This window comes from Microcebus murinus, chromosome 1 (genome assembly GCF_040939455.1).
Source record: "Microcebus murinus isolate Inina chromosome 1, M.murinus_Inina_mat1.0, whole genome shotgun sequence".
Taxonomy (NCBI): Eukaryota; Metazoa; Chordata; class Mammalia; order Primates; family Cheirogaleidae; genus Microcebus; species Microcebus murinus.
In genome coordinates this window covers 148,371,374-148,391,069 of record NC_134104.1, presented here as the reverse complement: position 1 = coordinate 148,391,069, position 19,696 = coordinate 148,371,374, and the positions used below count along the sequence as shown (strand labels likewise).

At 44.1% G+C, this 19,696-nt stretch overlaps 1 protein-coding gene across 3 annotated transcripts in view; it reads right to left on the bottom strand.

The window, feature by feature from the left end:
* The window catches only part of TRAK1 (trafficking kinesin protein 1), a 181,724-nt gene that overhangs the window by 137,393 nt on the left and 24,635 nt on the right, over window positions 1-19,696 (bottom strand). Inside the window, exon 1 of one of the 3 annotated variants that reach the window (XM_076006668.1) lies at window positions 4,882-5,610. The exons of the other annotated variants lie outside the window; for them this stretch is intronic. The gene's annotated coding sequence lies outside the window, so the exon portion shown is untranslated. Of the gene's footprint in view, window positions 1-4,881; window positions 5,611-19,696 lie in introns of those variants that run through there. 3 annotated transcript variants of the gene reach the window in all.

The following is a 19,696-nucleotide window of genomic DNA, read 5'->3' as shown; positions in this document are numbered from 1 at the left end:
CATAATCATACCATATTGAAGCTGGTTTTGTGCCTTCTGAAAGGTTAAACAAAAAATAGTCTCTCAGATAAGCATTTATTTTAATGCTAAAAATATAACTAGAATTTTTTTTAACATGTAGGTGTCAATTTTCCTTTTCTGAAATTGGCCCTGGTAGAATAAAAACATTTAAAAATATTTTTTAAAAAGATCCCTAGCCAAAAGGAACCAAAAAAGTATTGAAGTATTTTCTTTGCATCTCCACTAGTAGGGCAACCCTTTATATTAGTACTGTCAATAGTCCACCAAGAGAATAAGAGTTCCACAAGTATAAGTGAGGTGTGTTGGCTCACGCCTGTAATCCTAGCACTTTGAGAGTCCAAGCCACGAGGACTGCTTGAGCCCAGGAGTTTGAGACCAGCCTGGGCAATATAGAGAGATACCCTTCTTTACAAAAAAATTTAAAAATTAGCCATGTGGGCTGGGCACGGTGGCTCACACCTGTAATCCTAGCACTCTGGGAGGCCGAGACAGGAGGATCGCTTGAGCTCAGGAGTCCAAGATTAGCCTGAGCAACAGCAAGACTCTATCTCTACTAAAAACAGAAAACATTAGCGGGGCATGGTAGTATGCTCCCGTAGTCCTGACTACTCGAGAAGCTGAGGCAAGAGGATCACTTGATCCCAGGAGTTTAAGGTTGAAGTGAGTTATGATGATGCCACTACACTCTAGCCTGGGTGACAAAGCAAGACTCTGTCTCCAAAAATATAAAAATTTTTAATTAAAAAAAATTAAAATTAACCAGGCACAGCGGTGCATGCCTATAGGCCCAGCCATTCAGGAGGCTAAGGCAAAAGGATCACTTTAAACCCAGGAGTTCAAGGCTGCAGTAACCTATGATGACACCATTGCATGCTAGCCTGGGCAACAGAGTGAGACACCATCTCAAAAAGAAAAAGAAAGAAAGAAAGAAAGAAAAGAAAAAGAAAGAAAAAAAAAGAAAAGGAATAACTGACCACAGCCTACTCTTGCTTTTGGAAAATTTAATTTCATCCACAGGGAAGTGGACATATTAGAAGCTGAGCAACTTGCCCACTGTCGAAACCTCGTCTGTTGCAGGATTCCTGCTGCTCGCATGAGCAGGATCTCTCTCAGCCCCGACTGGGCAGCCTGAGTCAGAAGCAGCTGTCCCACAGCCTCCGCCAGAGAGAGACAGCTGCGTTCTGGAGAGATGGCGTCAGCAACATCCTAAAAGGGCGTGGGCTCCCTCTTAAGCCTGGCGTGAGTGCCAATGGCTGTCATCATTTGAATCGAATATCTCCTTCCAAAGTAACCTGGACCACTTCCAGGGCAAAAAAGTACTACTGAATAAAGCTAAAACCTAGGCAGAGGGACGGGTTTTTTGCTCCTGATCCATCAATTAATAAATTGGTATATATCATTGATCATCTGATTTCATAAATTAGATGGGAAAAGCAAGATGACTTCTCATAACAAGTAAAAGTGAACATTCCCAAATTCCCTTGTATTTGTACTTAAGCAGAATGGAATTCTCACATGATAGCTGGGACGTCTATATTAAGTATCTCAGGCCAATATTCTACTAAATAAAGTTCAAGTGGCATTGAGTTCACATGATACTCAGAGCTCTCCAAGCAGCTGATTGCTCTCCCCATATCTCCTGCTTTGGAACTTCAGCTTCAAAGTAGCTCCTTGCCTGCTTTTGCCACGGCCAGAGTCCACCCTGTACCTACGAGGTGCAAGTGTGAGAAGCTTTCAAAGGACTGACAGATAACAGAGCTGCCTCCCTCACGCTGTGTGCGTGTGCATTTGTGTGCACACACAAACCCAATGGTCTTGGAAACTTAAGGTCAATGGTTATGAAAGACTTTAACATTAGGGGAAGCTGGGTCAAGGGTGTGTGGGAACTCTCTGTACTCTCTTTGCAACTTCTCTACAAATCTAAAATTATACCATAACAAAGAGTTTAAAAAAACAAAACTTTTAAGTCAGCTCCAAGGCCCCGAGCATAGCATTCCAGTTTTCACAGGGACTTTCGGCCTAAGGCATTATTAGATCTCTTGGAAGTCAGGCTTATTTAGCCCTCAAATGAAGCTGATGAGATCTTCAAGGGACTGGACAGAAAAAAAAAAGAAGAAAAGAAAAGGAAAACCCTGGCAAACAGGTGTGACTTTAATATGACAATGTTCCCATCAAGGCTTGTTCCCGATAAGACTACAGCCATAAACCAGTACAATCGCTAACACCATGCCTGGAAAACAGGCACTCCTCCACCCACTGCATTACTCTGCCATCCTGCAGTTTCGAAACTGCCCCGTCTCCCTCCTCCCAAACCCAAAGGAGCAACACTGAGTATATCCCTTTGGTTGCCCTTTATCATTTTAAGTGTACCTAAAATCATTTTTATTTAGTTTTCATGGAGTTGCCTACTCAATATTTAAACAAATATTTCCATAAGTGATTAAACACTGGCCGCCTCTCTGTTCCCCAGAACTCCGGGTCTTGGTGCTTGCTAACCTCTCCCCCAGGGATCCTCAAGGCCTTCTCTGATCTTTTTTTGGATCTTGGCTGACATATCAACTCCTCGGCAAGCCCTTTCCTGCCCCACCCTGTTTAAAACTGCAACTCCTTCCCGTCTTTACTTTTCTTCTTAGCAGCTATTCCTCTCAGTATGCTAAATATACTTTATGCATTCGTTTATTGTGCATCTCCCCTATACAGTCTAGAAGCTCCCTATGGGTGGGGCTTTTGTATGTTTTGTTTGCTGCTAATGGGACTTCTTAAAAACCTTCTGCGGGCTTGCCCCTATCAGTCTTACTGACCTGGTTTTATAGGATCAATGAGAAAAGAACATTTTAAATAAAGGACAGCTCTTATGCAGGGGGGGAAAAAGTGATTAATATTAATCAAGCACTTTCTGAAGCTGCTATGTGCATATACCACTGTCCCCCCTCATGCTTTAAATACTGTGTTATGTCTATACAAAGTATATGAAGTATATGTTACTTTTATGGAAATTATCTCATTCATTCCCCAAAAATCTGTGAAATAGAAGGAGCAGGCATTATCATTCCCATTGTGGAGTGGAGGAAACTGACGCCAAGACAAGAATCTAACTTACCTAACACCTTGCCTAAAGCAGTCTCCATCAGAGCTAGCTGTCTCTCTGTAGAAGGAATAAAAATCACTTTGAAATAAGTCACTTTAAATTTTTTCCTAGAAAAAAAAAAAAAACAGCTTTCTGAGTTGGATGATTTTTTTCATGCAACACGAATATTATAGAAAATTATAGGCCAGGCGTGGTGGTTCACGCCTGTAATCCTAGCACTCTGGGAGGCCAAAGCAGATTGCTCGAGGTCAGGAGTTCGAAACCAGCCTGAGCAAGAAGGAGACCCCGTCTCTACTATAAATAGAAAGAAATTAATTGACTGACTAAAAATATATATAGAAAAAAAAAATTATCCGGGCATGGTGGCGCATGCCTATAGTCCCAGCTACTCGGGAGGCTGAGGCAGTAGGATCACTTGAGCCCAGGAGTTTGAGGTTGCTGTGAGCTAGGCTGATGCCACAGCACTCACTCTAGCCTGGGCAACAAAGTAAGACTCTGTCTCAAAAAAAGAAAAGAAAAGAAAATTATATGTGATCCATGACATATATATTCTTACAGGAAAATGCTCAGAAAAAACAAGAGAGATAAAAGGAAAACATCTGAGGTCTGCTGATAGGCACAGAAAAAAAATGAGCCACAATTCTCACTTAGCCACTGTTTTCAAAATTTTATGAGACTTCATAAAGATTACCAGAAAGCCTACTCATGAAGACAAGTTGTTATCTTTCTAAAATACAGATAACTCAGTTCCCATCCTGGGGTGAGGAGTGGAGGTGAGAATCTCAATCTGTATACAAACAGAAGCACACTTGAAGTTCTCTGAAGTCCAAGGCCTACTATGTCATATACATGTATATACACACACACACACACACATATACATATATATATATACAGATAAACACACACACACCTAGATTTCTTTTAAATTAGGTAAATGTTCACTTTATCTTAAAAGAAAATCACACACAAAGGGCAAATGGAAAAAAGTAAGCCTCCTAAGAGGCACATTTTTTCATATTTTAGTATCTCTGAAATTAAAGTATGTCGTATAGCCAATGGTACTATGCTTACTTCACGACATATTTTTTCTTTCTTCGTGGTAGATAAAGCAATGGTGTCTCTTATGATCTGTGGTGTCTCCTTAGAATCTTAACTTTTGATGACACAAAGATTGATATTTCTTCAAAAGGCAGCATGCTATATACACAATTCTACACTTTGCTTTTCTTGCTTAGCAGTACATCCTAGATTATTCTTTATCAATGTACACAGAGATGTCTCTTTGACTTCTGCAGATGCACAGTGACCCACTGAATAGACAAACTGTAACTTCAACAGTTGCCTGGTGGTAGTAATTTGGACTATTTTAATTGTTTTAAATCTTTTGCCTTGTACTGCAATGAATATCCCTAGACAAATACCTTTGTGCATTCCTGAAAGCAGAGGAGAGGTTCCTGGATATCGAAAGGTTGAGTCAAACAAAACTACTTAAATACAGCTAAGTGCAGCTTTGAGGGTCTAGGGGATGTTCAGCTCAAATAAAATGGCCTAAGAACGACGACGTTGGTCAAGGCCACACTGGATGTTAGGGGAGATTCTTGCATCAGCCGGGAGGTAGGACAGCTTGACTTTAAAGGCACCTTCCAGTCCTCAGTTATCACAATAAAGATGAACACGATAAAACAGAATTTAAGGGGACAGGGATACTCACAAACAAACCTTATCTCGGCTCATCTCCACAACTGCCAGGGGACATGAGTACTACCTACATTTTAGAGATGCGGAGGCTCGGAGGAGTCATTTGCCGAAAAGCTTGGCCACGGTTCTGATTTCCCAACCAAATGCCCACTGTGGCAGAGCAGTAACAGAAGAATAAGCCAAGCCAGGAGAGTCCAATGGCGGCAAAAATCATCCCAGCACAGGGACAAAGGGCAAATCTGGGGGAGCAAAAGAGGAAGTGAAGTTTGAGCTCAGCCTTACAAGCAAGTTCACAGAATGACATGCTCAGGTTTACTGGCATTCAAAAGGAAAATTTCTTTCCATTGGTTGTATTTCCTGGTTTCCTTAAACACTTAAGGGCACACGGCCGGGCACAGCGGCTCACGTCTGTAATCCCAGCACTCTGGGAGGCCGGGAAGAGAGGATCACTTAAGGACAGGAGTTTGCAACCAGCCTCTGGGCAACATACTGAAACCCCATCTCTACAAAAAACAAAAATATTAGCTCAGCACAGTCGCTCACACCTGTAATCCTAGCATTCTGGGAGGCCAAGGCAGGAGGATCACTTGACGTCAGGAGTTCAAGACCAGCCTGAGCAACAGTAAGACCCCGTCTCTACAAAAAATAGAAAAATTAGCCAGGCGTGATGGCACTCACCCCTAGACCCAGCTACTTGGGAGGCTGAGGCAGAAGGATCTTCTGAGTCCAGGAGTGTAAGGTTGTGGTGAGCTATGATGATGCCACTGCACTCTAGCCTAGGTGACAGAGTGAGACTCTGTGTCCCAAAAAAAAAAAAAAAAGAAAGAAAAAAAGAAAGAATACGAAGAGATCAAATAGATTAACAAGGTGCAGGCCAAGTCATAGGTTAACCAGGTAAGTTCTCAAGGTTACAGGACAAGACCCTTGAGGACTTGATGGAGGAGGGACAAAACGCTTGCCCAAGATGCAGATGAGACAGAGCTAACCCCGGAATCTAAGTCTATCCCTCCCTTTCTGCTGGGCCACATGCAATGGGTCAGTGTTTGCCTTCTGCAAGGTTCTCCTCAAGGCCACAAGAAGAGGGCAGCAGACACAGCATCACCTGCAGACATGACGTCATGTCTTCCTCACAAGGAAAACCCTCCTCAAGAGACTGCAGCAGAACTTGTCCTAATAGCAATGGCCCATGGCAGAGGGAATGGGGCCACTGTGATTGGCCTGGAGCAACCAACGCCCACCTGATTTCCCCCTGGACCCCCAACCCCAGCACCCTACAAAAGAGGCTGAAGAGTGAAACAAAATCCAGATTCTGTTAGGAAAGAAGAAAGTGTGGCATAAGACGAAGCGGGGTTGGCCATCAATTTCCACGACTTCCATCATTCATTCATTCATTCATTCAAGAAACACCACCAGGAGCCTGCTGTCAGTCTTTGTGAAGAAAACATTTGCACAAAATTGGATTCCAGCCCTCCAGAGGCTTATGGTCCAGCCATATTTACGTAAGACTATTCCATTTTCCTTGCTATCCAAAGTAGCACCGGATATCCCCGGTGATCTAAATAGCAAAGAGTAATTTAGAGTGATTTTAATAACTGTACCTTAAAATGCACAGTGGCCTACTTCCCATCATCACGATTGTTGCCAGCCAGGAAGGTGCTCGATCTGAAATCGGCTGAAGTGGCAGAAGGTGCCCTTCACCAGGCCCCTGTTCTATTCATAGCAGCTGTGCACGACTCAGGTTACAGGTTGGTTCAAATCCACATAAAACTGGCTCCTCTGACAAAGGCAATTTCAGTACTTAACTTTATCTCTCACACAAGATTTTTATTTTTAAAACCCTAATATTGGAAATAGAAGTGTTGAGCTCAAAGGTATTAAATAGGATGCAGAGCAGCCTATTATTACAATCGGGGCCAGACAAAAGTAAAGACTGTGAATTTCAAAAAATATACCAAGCACTCAATATTGTTTCCTAACATTTAAAGGTCAAAATATGAGAAATGCATACTTTTACAATGCATTTGGGACAATATTAAAAAACAGAAATTTTTACCTTTTTTCTAGATTTCTGAGTAAATAGAACAAAAAAAATGCTTTGAATTTTATAATTTCTAATAATTCACCTGGGTGAAATAATCTATTTAATATCAGTTAATATAAGTTTCCTCAATATAATTTAAAAATCAATTATATAGGAGAAAAGAGGGTGTTTCTGTTTATGTTGAAATATTTTCAGCATTGTTGAAGGATATTTATCCAAGATCTATTTCAAGTAAGACAATTTCAAAAGTCAACAAGCACATAACACCATCAGTCATGGGGAAATGCACATCAAAACCACAATGAGACACCACTTCATACGAATAAGAATGTCTAAAAGGACAGATAATAACAAATGCCGGTAAGGACATGGACAGACTGGAATCTTCACACACTGCTGGTGAGATGTAAAACGGTGCAACCACTTTGGAAAACAGCCTGGCACTTCCTCAAAAAGTTAGATACGGAGTTACCAGATGATAACCAAGAGTAATGAAAACATTTGTCCACACAAAAACTTGCCTATGAATGTTCATAGCGGCGACATTATTCGCAATAGCCAAGAAGTGGAGACCATCCAGAAGTTCGCCAACTGATGAATGGATAAACAAAATATCATATACACATACGATGAAATATTATCCAGCAATAAAAAGGAATGAAGTACTGGCACCTGCTACAACATGGGTGAGCCCTGAAGATGTTATGCTAAGTGAAAGAAACCAGTCACAAAAGACCACATATTATGTGATTCTACTTACACAAAATGCCCAGAATAGGAAAATCCACAGAAACACAGATTAGCGTTTGCTTGGGCCTGGACTAGGGGAAATGGGGAGTAACTGCTAATGGATATGGGGCTTCTTTTGGGGGTGATGAAAGTATTCTAAAATTGTGGTGATGTTGCACAACTCTGAATAGACTGAAAACCACTGAATTCTACACTTTAACTGGGTGAACTATATAGCATGTAAATTATATCTCAAAAAAGCTGTTATTTTAACAAAGCTTTTTTAAAAGTCTTTAGGATGATGGGACTATTCTGTATCTTTGTGGTGGTAACACAACTCTATACATGTGTGAAATTTCATTCAATTGTACACCAAAAGCAAATGGTATTTTGCTGTATAATTTGAAAAATAAAATTTTTCTCAAAAGTCCAAAGCTTTGGGCATATACTGCTGACGTATTAACAAAACATTCAGAGATGATCATGGCAATGATTAGTCTGGAAAAATGGGAAATGATTCACCTCTCGCTGACTTGGTTATATTTGCAGTGAATAAAATAACCAAGTTATTCCCACTTTCCACCAGACATAAAATTTCTACCACATATATCTCCAAAATGTTGCAACCATGTTTGAAACGAGAATGACAGAGGTAGGTCTGGCCATACAACTGGTTAGCTGGTAAGCGGTTTGAGTTCTTTCTCATCCTCCTGCTTAAAGCCACCCATAGCTTTCCCATCATTGCAAAACCCAAGCTTCTGATTTCTGGCTTATAAAAGCTCTCGAGAGCAGTCTGTACCGCCCTCTCCTCCCTGACCCTGCCTGCCGGGCTGGGCACAGGAGGGGGCAAGACAGCAGGGCAGGCCAGGGCACCAGCCTGACTCTCCCGCCAAAGGGAAGATGGAAGGAGGTCACTCACCGCGCAAGTACTCACTGACCATGTTGACGGAACGCTTAGCACAGTACCTGGCACCTAACGAGCCCTCAGTAAGCGGCAGCTGTTGTCACTGGTACAGACGTGCAGGTTCTAGGAGAGCCCGTGTGCACGTACACGCTCAAATGTCAGCTTCCCAAGGACAGGCCTCTGTCTATCCTGTATCCTCAACAACCCAATGGCAACATGAGCAGGTGCTCAACAAACACACTGACTCCACGATGCCAGTCTCAGAGAACAGGGAAGATTCAGGAAGAGCCAGGATGGTTACAGAAATTTCTACTAAAATCGAAAGCAGATCTTGGCACATCCGAGTCTCTTTTGCCACAACTTAAGCAAGTGCCAGGGGAGGGTAGACTGTCTGCAGGGACACAGGTTTGGGTTCCCAATTATGTGGGATGAGCAGTAGATCCCATCATAAGATATGGGAAAAGCAAAGGGGACCCTTGGCATGAAGGTCTGAGGTCTCATTTTCACTCAGGGAGGGAGGAAAGGCAGTGTGTGTGAACTTGGAATACCTCTCTGCTCGGGCAGCTCAGGCTTGTTCTATCTGACCAGCCAGGTCAGGCAGGGTCAGCGTGGACTTGGCTCAGGGCAGGCCCTGGGCTCGGGTGCCAACCCCGCCTTTGCCAACTGCTGTGGGCCTGGTTCCTGGGGCCGGGGTGGGGAGGCAGTGGCTCCTCTAATGAGGATTTTTCCAGCCTTCGCCTGGGTCCAGTTAGGAAAGGAGCCCCTACCATAGAATAGAGTCCTCACACAAAGTGTACCCGGCTCCCCCAAGAGGGGGGACTCCCATCCTAACCCCAGAGCAGCCACTCACTTGCCCCAGGGGGCCTCTTTTACCCTCCTTTGCTACCAACTTGATCCCTGATTCTGAACGGGGACTGTGTGTTTTCTTTCTCATGAATGCCTTTTCTTTCTGGTGTGGGGGGGTGTCATCCACCTTTTCTTTTTCTTCACACAGAAAATGAGCTCTGCTATCGCACTATGCTAACTGTAAACATTAGATAAAAGTCGACCAGACAGAGTCCATAAGGCCCACCAGCTTAAACAAATGGGAAAGAAAAGATTTCATTGTGTGGGACATTGCCTGGGAGAAGCAAGAACTCATAAAAACAGCCATTGTTCAGGAGGAAAGAATCAGACGGCTGTATTCCAGGCAGCACATGAAAAAGCAACATTCAGCCGGCTTGCAGAGTCAGGGATATCTAAATGGCAATGAAGTGGCCCCGGTCAGTCGGTGTCCCCTGCCTTTCCTCCTTAACAGAGGTTCAAGATGAGCCAGCAGCACCAACAACTCCACATGCCACGGGAAAATGAATTCCTGGGGGCCTGTCCATCCAGCCCCCAATTTTCTCAGGGTGAGGGGACCTCGGACCGCTGGAACTCAAATCCTGGGGCTCTCACTATCTGCGGCCCTTAACACTGTGGTGCCAAGGCTCTGTCATAACAGGGGAGGGCACAACAAGGAACCATGCGTGGAGAGAGATCTCAACCAGGTTAAATGCACATCCTGCCTGCACGCAAACACAGATTGGAAGGAAATCCCCAGAATGCCAACTGCTGTCATCAGCGGCATCCACATACAGCCCTAGTTACTTCTTCGCATGACGCAGGATAACACAAGTTATTTTTTTTCCCTCAAGCCTGAATCATGCTTTTTTTTTTGGTCCAACTGGCTGCTTTCCCAGAGTCAGAGCCTGAATCTCTTCAACGATGGCATAAAGGGCTTTAAGCAATGATGCTGGAGAGGGGTATTTCTCCCAGGAAGCCTGAGATGAGATTACTGTTCCCTCCTTCCAGGCTCTGTGGGACTAACCTCCAAACCTGGACTGACTTCTGTGCCAGCCCACAAGATCATTTAAACCAGCCAGGAACACTGGAACCTCTCGGAGGGCTTGTTAAAACACAGATGGCTGGGCCCCCGAGTCCGAGTTTCCGAGATCTGGAGCGAGGCCCAAGAATGTGCATTTCTGACAAGCTCCCGGATGATGCTGGTTGGGGACCACATACGTACAGCCACTGCTCTAAACCAGCGAAGAGTGTCAAGCCCCACACATCCCTAAGATACCAATACACTGAACTCTTCAGCACCGGGCTGATGCCTTGCCTCTTAGAGCCTGGCCTGGGAAGGGTGTCGTTTTCTTTACAATCATCTTTAAATTCTCTGTGAGTTTGGACTTTGCTGATTACTCCATGCTTGTGATAGAGTCTGCAGATTTAATCATTCAAAAGTTGGGCACATGCTAAGCTACCATATCGCCAGGGCACAGGGCAGCTTCAGATCATAAAAGGCTTCCCAATGAGTCACCAGGATGTCGCTTGGGAGTAGAGAGGATAGGGTTAGCAGGGGGAGAAGGTTTCTTTGAGATGGAGTCTCGCTTTGTTGCCCAGGCTAGAGTGAGTGCGTGGCGTCAGCCTAGCTCACAGCAACCTCAAACTCCTGGGCTCAAGCAATCCTTCTGCCTCAGCCTCCCGAGTAGCTGGGACTACAGGCATGCACCACCATGCCTGGCTAATTTTTTCTATATATATTAGTTGGGCAATTAATTTCTTTCTGTTTTTAGTAGAGACGGGGTCTTGCTCTTGCTCAAGCTGGTTTTGAACTCTCGACCTTGACCGATCCTCCCGCCTCAGCCTCTCAGAATGCTAGGATTATAGGCGTGAGCCACCACACCCAGCCTCCTATGAGCCTTTGAAGGGCACTTCACCCAGGCCTTGGGCCATCAAACAGCCACTCAGCTGCTCAGGATATTCCATGAGTGGATAGCAGAGCCAAAGCAAGAAAAGAAGCCGCAGATGTTGGCCCAGACTGGAGAGACAGCTGCAGACAAAGGGAAGGTCCCCACAAAGAGAGCACCTACCTTCAAACAGGGTTAATAACGTCTCTACTTTGGTGGAAAATGAGAAGGTGTGGATCCCACTGAGCTTTCTTCCTGCCTGCCTTGGGCACGGAATGTAGGTTCCCTAATAAACTATTAAATATGAAAGCAAAGGCCATGGAAAGGTCTGCACCACCCTCGCCTCCACAGGCGAACTCATAGGATTAAGAGCTATGGCTAGGCTGGTGAACGCCATCGGGACCTACGACGACAGATATATGATGGGATCTACCACCGCTGAGGCGGCAATGCCCCGAGCTCAAAACCCTTTGCCTTTTCCAGGTGGGCTCCCATGGCCCACCTGGAAAAGGCAAAGGCTAAAGAAGATGCCATGCAACTAGATTAAACGTACAATATGGGCTCTTCTGTACATTAAAAAAAAAATTCTCCTTCAAAATAAAAAAGTCAACCAGAGGGCCTCCAACTTTACTTGCCTTAATCCTACAAAAGAGACCATAAGGGAAGTCTGTTGAAAGTTTGTCCAAAGCTTTAAGGCCAAGAAAATGGGAAAGAAGAAAGGATGAAAATTTTTGATAGAATTTTAGAAGATGAAAAGCAGCTGGATTTTGCCTGGAACAAAGGCAACCAGTGCCTGAATGGAGTCCCATGGAGAAGGGACTCTGAGCAGGTTCAGGGCTTGCAGGAACCGTGTGAGTGGGAATCAGGGCATGGGGCCAGAAACAGGGGCATTGGCCAAAGGTTCATCTAAATGAGCACTGTGACACCCTCTCAGCTCCCGAGGTCCTCCTCCCTTCCCTGAACATCGAGGCAATGGTCCCTTCCTCCTCTCCTGCAGAAACTGGGGTCAGAGAGGTTAGAACACAGAAGCCTGGGCGCCAGAACACCAAGCACAAATGAAGGCCAGGCTGAGAGTGGACTAAAAACAGAGGTCCTCCCATCTCCCCAGCCCCAGCGCCCTTCTCCAACTTGACTGACTACACACCAGCAGGCGGGCAGGAGACTGGGGGGCTGCCCCCTGGACAAGCAGACCAGTCCAAGAGAAAAACACTACAGGTACTAAGAGTCCCCAGTGAAAAAGGCACAAGTGCTTTATCACTCAGCACACAGCCTTACTATCAACGGGCCCTGTCCTGCATACAGAACCCTAATCAGCCCCTCAAACATGGCCAACCAAAGGCCATCAGACACCCAGGGAAGCCTCTAGCTTGCAGACAGACACCAAAGCAAATAGGAAAAAGGAACTTAGGAAGTAGAGACAATGAAGAAAACCTCGTTACCATTAATGCCTTCAGAGACAGAAGGCACTGTATCCAGAAAATAAGAATGGGACAGGCCGGGCCCAGTGGCTCACGCCTGTAATCCTAGCACTCCAGGAGGCCGAGGCGGGCCGGACTGCTCGAGGTCAGGAGTTGAAAACCAGCCTGAGCAAGAGCGAGACCCCGTCTCTACTAAAAACAGAAAGAAATTAATTGGCCAACTAATATATATAGAAAAAATTAGCTGGGCATGGTGGCACTTGCCTATAGTCGCAGCTACTCGGGAGGCTGAGGCAGGAAGATTGCTTGAGCCCAGGAGTTTGAGGTTGCTGTGAGCTAGGCTGACGCCACGGCACTCACTCTAGCCTGGGCAACAAAGTGTTTTTTTCTGTCTCAAAAGAAAAAAAAAAAAAAAAAATAGGGCATATTCCAAAAAAGTAGGAGGGGCTTTTGGAAGTCAGAAGACAGAGCTACTAGAAATGAAAAAATTGACAGAATGAGAAAACTAAAGGACTGAGAATAAAGCTGAGGAAATCTCCAAGAAAATAAAAGAATGAGAATTAAGAATAGGAAAAAAAGAAAACCAGAGGGTCAGTCCCAGAAGAGCTCCAGAATAAGAGAGAGTGATAATGAAAGGAAGAAATCATCAAAGAAATGATGTAAGAAGCTTTCCTAGAACTAAAGAATACAAACGTATAGATGGAAAGGGCCCACTAAGTGCCCAGCTTAACGAATAAGAAAAAAGTCCAGTGCAGCATCTGAAACTTTCAGAAGTTTCCGAAAGCTTTCAGAGAAAAAAATAGATGACATCAAAAGGAACAGGAACCAGGATAGTATAGGACTTCTCAAAGACACCAAAGTAAAGTTAGTTAAAAGACAATGGGGACCGGGTGTGGTGGCTCACGCCTGTAATCCTAGCACTCTGGGAGGCCGAGGCGGGCAGATTGCTCAAGGTCAGGAGTTCGAAACCAGCCTGAGCAAGAGCAAGACCCCATCTCTACTATAAATAGAAAGAAATTAATTGGCCAACTAATATATATATATATAGAAAAAATTAGCTGGGCATGGTGGCTCTTGCCTGTAGTCCCAGCTACTCGGGAGGCTGAGGCAGGAGGATTGCTTGAGCCCAGGAGTTTGAGGTTGCTGTGAGCTAGGCTGACGCCATGGCACTCACTCTAGCCTGGGCATCAAAAGCGAGACTCTGTCTCAACAACAAAAAAAAAAAGACAATGGGGTGTGCCCTCCGAACGCTAGAGAAAAGTTATTTCCACCTGGAACTCCATACCCACTCCAACCACCAGTCAAGCATGACAGCAGAATACTGTCCCTCACGCCAGGATATTATTCAGAACTACAGACACAAATATCACAAGAAAAAGCTGAAAGTCAGGAACAATGACTTTTGGGGAACAAGACTGAGGGTCGAGCAGGTGGAACGTGGAAACCACAAATGGTCTTGACTGGCCTTTTACAGTTACTGGCCTTTTGAAAAACCACGTACATGGAATTAGCAGGAAATACACTGGCCTGAGAGGCATGCTGGCCGAGCTGTGAGCCACTATGCACGAAGTAAAGTGACACCAGACCTGTGGCGACCCCACCAGGGCCACAGCCCGCCTATTCATCAATAGATACATTGTGAGAAAAGAAAGTGATGGAGGGGAAATCAGCAGATTAAAAGGGACTTGACATACATATCAAGCTTTTTAAAAAACAGACAAAATGTTATAGCCCCTGGTGATTACGATAAAAGGACAGCAGTTACTTTTGAAGGGAGGGAGAGAGGGCCTTCTGAGAAAGCTGGCAAGGGTCTATGTCGTGACTGGGATGGTTGTAATACAAAGTATTCATCTTGTAATTCACTATCCTATGCCCTGTTCTGTGTGGGTTTCTTTGTGTGTGATTTTACCAAAAAAAAAAAAAAAAAGGGTTTTGGAAAGTTATGTGCATGTATTCGTCTGGATGACAACGATTTATTTAAAAATAAAGTCAAGCAGACATTACACAGGCAAGATTCCCTGGTAAGATGCTTCCTGTTAATCAACATTGGGTATTTCTGAGTAGTGTGATTTGGGATAGATTCTTGCATTCACCTCTGTTCTTTCCTAAATAATTGGAACCTTTAAAATTGGCTGTTATTCAAAAACAACAGCCATTATTTTAAATTTTAAAAGTCAACTATAGGTATCTATGGGCTATCTTTCAAATCTATGTGAGCCAGAGCTTCCATCTTCCTTCTTTTCTTCCTACTTTACCCAAATAATGTCAAACCCCAAACTCAGGGACTAAAATGGGAAAAAGGAAATCTTAAGTATATTCATTTTTCTACCATGCAGATCTGCTAAAAGGTCAGCTTTTTTATAAGAGCATTGACATTCCTCTTGTTTCCCTTAAATATAGTAAGATAATTCAGGTATATAAGAATTATGCATTCTTAAAACTGCTTTTCCTTTTAGAAAGTACAATCTCAACCTAAAAAATAAATGTAAATATTAAGTATTAAAATGTTACCCTGATTTAGGCAAGATGTACCTATGAGTATCTTCAATTTCGATCAAAGTTTCCGTCACCCCTTAAAAACGAAATGAAACTGGCCGGGCTTGGTGCCTCACACCTGTAATCCTAGCACTCTGGGAGGCCGAGGCGGGCGGATCGTTGGAGCTTGGGAGTTCAAGACCAGCCTGAGCCCAGAGTAAGACAAAAATAGAAAGAAGTTATTTGGAAAGCAGTGATTTCTATACATATAAATATATATAGAAAAAATTAGCCGGGCATGGTGGTGCATGCCTGTAATCCCACCTACTCGGGAGGCTGAGGCAGAAGGATTGCTTGATCCCAGGAGTTTGAGGTTGCCACTCTAGCCCAGGCAAGAGAGTGAGACTCTGTCTCCAAAAAAAAAAAAAAAAAAAAAAACTAAACTAAATGAAACTAAGGTACTGCTAATAAACAAAAAAATAAATTTATTTCAGGGCGCTCAGGAAATACCAAAGCTCATGATATTCAGAATCAATAACCAAAAAGCATATTTACTGAAAAGGAGGAAAACACCATAAATATAACCCATTAGTACTTAGGGGTTTATGATTGGGAGTTAGTCTTGGAGGGAAAAAATTTACATTTCTTCTTCCCAAAACAAGTACTTTAATTCTAGCAGACACTGTGCTTTCTAATCTAAATCAAACTTAACAACTATAAACACATTGATTCATCTTCCCCCTCGAAGAAGGGCTCTAAGCACTCTGCAGACATTCTCTTGACTGCATCTTCCAGGATTGGGGACACTACAGGCAGAGGGACTCCAGGCACCAGCTAGCTAGTTTATCCTGGCTTGTCAGATGAGCCTACAAACTTCTCCAGAGGGCGGGTGCCTCACAGCCAGGCAACACAGCACAGGGGCCACCCAAGCCCTCAGGGACCCTAATTACCCCGACTCCATCCTGCCCCACAGACATGACCCTACTCCCAGCCTTCCCACACTCTGACTGTCTCTTAGGAGTCCCTGATCCTGAAAAGTGCAAGACTTATGTGTAGGGTTTTTTCCTCAAGTGTTAAATCAACAAAAAGATAAAACATTGCAAAAGTTGCTCAGTCAAAACCATGATTATCGAGGAGACAAAGTTTCCAGTTCCAAATATGGGGCCGGGCCTAGTGGCTCACGCCTGTAATCCTAGCACTCTGGGAGGCTGAGGTGGGAGGGTCACTCAAGGTAAGGAGTTCAAAACCAGCCTGAGCAAGAGCGAGACTCATCTCTACTATAAATAGAAAGAAATTAATTGGTCAACTAACATATATATAGAAAAAATTAGCCAGGCATGGTGGCACATGCTTGTAGTCCCAGCTACTTGGGAGGCTGAAGCAGCAGGATTGCTTGAGCCCAGGACTTTGAGGTTGCTGTGAGCTAGGCTGGCACCATGGCTCTTACTCCAGCCTGGGCAACAGAGTGAGACTCTGTCTCAAAAAAAAACAAAAAACCAACAAACAAAACAAACAAGCAAACAAAAAAAATATATGGTTATCTGCTACCCAAATGGGTCCCCAGTTGCCATTCAGTTTGGGGACCACTGCCCCACAACACATATTACAGGCTTAGGTGTTGGCTGACATAGGAGACAGGTGACAGGGTGAAGCAGACCATTCTCTGCAGGCTCAGAGACGTGAAGGCACAAGGACACCTCTTAGATAATTCCTCTTATATAATTAATATACTGAACTGCTTGATTATCCAAAGTCCACATCAAGGTCAAATAAACAGATTTTAAAAATTACCTTTATATGCTAATAGACAATTGTTAACAATGGCCCCGATTCAGAAGTAAGTACCTCTGAATAAAGAGTGTGTTATGCAGTGCTTCCGTTTACTAAACACAGCAGGCTGATTCCTAACTATCCTGGGTAAAGGAGTCTTGGCTGAGGGTGGCAGCCAGACCACACTGCTCAGGATCGCAGAATGACTGCAGACTGGGCTAACAAATGGACTTCCACTCTCCAGATGTCCAGTCTGGGGTCCAACGTCCAGCAAATGCCCCCCACTCCCACCTCTCCAAAGCCCCTGCAAGGTGCACTCATCAGCTAGACTTTAAGCACAAGCATTAAGCAAAGGATGTTTTCTCTCTAACCTAGAGTGAGATCTGTGGTGACCCACCACACACCTCACGGAGAGCAGTCTTTATTTAAATGAGTAACAGCGTGATTCCACCTTTAAAATTTTACTCTTGAACAGTTTCCACAGTAGGTTTCCTTTAACCGAAGGGTATGAGTCCAGCTTCTAAATAAAGTCATAAAAAGGAAATGTACACACTTAGAGAGATGTAATGCACTACAAAATATCCTCGAAAGCAGAGGTTTATGGTAACAATAGATTTCTGCTTTGAGAAATTTTAATCATCACATTTCAATTGCCACTTACAATTTCCTAATGGGGGGAAAAATTCTGCAAAGATTTTATTTTCTTCAAGTAAGTTGGTTTTGCAGCTCTAGTTTCTAAAACTGAGCTAACTCGTATTCAGAGAAATCACGTAATTCACAGAGCACAGAAAGAAAACAGAATATTGGCAGCAGGTTCGTAGCTATTTCGATGGTTGACCTTTGGCACTAAATCTTCTTAATAATAGAGCATTTATTAATAAGCACTTAACCCTCAGCATGCCCCTTCTCCCTAGGCCAATGGAGGGGGCACCCCCATCGGTTCTACAAGGAGACTGTGACTTCCAGTTCTTAACCAACGGTGGCTGGCAAGCGGCACAGACTGGCCTTGAACCCAGGCTGCCTGGCTCCAGAGCCCAGCCTCTACAAATCCAATTTACTGGCTCTACTTTCTAGGAAAGTTGCCTCTTAAGCAGAGAGAACTCCTTGTACATAACACAACCAATATACAAATGGCCTTAAAGAAAAGAAAATGAAAAACAGATAGGGGTAGGTAGTCTTGATGCTGAGGCAGAAAACTGAAAAAACATTATTTAAAATTCCAACATTAGTCATAAGGTCTTAAATCTAAGGCAACCTGGTACCTTGGGCCACCTTGAAGGCTGGGTTTCTGCCCAGGCCTGGGCCTCAGGGCATGGGGGCCCCAGCAAGTCAAGAGAACTAGCTGGTCAGTGGGCCATGGTTCTTATTCCAAACATACCCACTTCTGAGATCAGGGCAAAGGATCACAACCAGAGGGCATACGCTCAAGTTCCCACTTACAAAATAATAAACTTGGACCACTGAAATCCTTTTGTTTTATTAATAATAAAATTTAAAATAATTTAAAAAAAAAGAAGAAGAAACAGTTGGCTAACCACCAACTGAAAATCATTCTAAAGGGTCATGAAGAAGGCTGTCTGTCAAGTAATCAAGTGTTCTTAAGAGGCCAAAGCATGGTCCCCTTCCAAATCGATGTCCCTTCCGGGGAGTTTCGGGCACAGTGGGGGACTCCTTCCACTCTGGCCACTGTGAGCAAAGCCAGGGACTGCCCAGACATGGGCAAGGCCTGCAGACAGAGCCCATCTGGGACCATGAGATCCCCCCTTTTCCATCCCACCTCCACAGAGAAAACAAGACCAGGGTCTGGAGTTGGAGAAACACACAGGCAAAAAGCCAAAGACAACATCCACCAGAGGCTGCGGACATTTGCTCACAGGGCTGGGGGCACTGGGTAGGGGAGGGGGACCTGGTCAGAGCAAGGACAAAGGGTTCCCAAAGACTAAGGGAGAAGGGAGGGCAGGGATCAGGGGGAGGGGACCAGGAGGAGAGAAGGGGAAGGGGTAAGGGGGGAGGGGAGGGAACAGAGCGAGAGGGAGTAGTGAGGGAGAAGGCAAGAGGAAGAGGAATGAGGGAAAGACAGGAGGAGGCAGGCAGAAGGGGGGATGGGGAAGAAAGAAAGGAGGAGGCAGGGAGCAGGAGGAAGACGGGAGGAGACAGCTACAAGCAGAGACAAACCCAGGGACAGCTGAGTGCCTTGAAACGGTTGCTAAGCTGCTGCCTGTAAGCTCACAATAACAAAGCTTAAGCGCAGAGATGGTTGCACATATGCTAATCCTTACCCCAAAAAGGGGAGGAAAGAGCAGCAGGAAATCTAAAGTCAGGGTTCCTGGGATCAAATTCCACAGAAAGATCCCTCCTAATGTATTCTTTACAAAAGAGGCCAACATCCTCTGGTAACAAGAACTTAGGATGACTCCTTTTAAAAGATGAGACAAGAAGATCAGTATAATTAGCAACACTTTCGGACCACAACAGGTCAGGGTCTACTTAAATATTAGAGACAGTAATCAGAGCAGTGGCAGCAACAGAAGAGAGAGTGGAACAGCCCATGCACCATCCACATTAAGAATTGCATGCCTTCTCTGAAACATGTACTTGTGAAGCAATCATTTTCATGGGTTCGTTTTCCAAAAGAAAATGAACAAAGAACTTTAGTTTAAAAAAAAAATCAGTTTGCAAGCAAGAAGCAATTTCTACTTGGAAGTCTATTTCATTGAAAAGAAAAAAGTATTTCAGTTAATGGAAGTCCTAAAAATTAATATTAAAAAAAGTAATGAAGTAATTGTCTGAAAACTATTATTATAATATACCATTATTAATAAAGGACAAAAATGTATG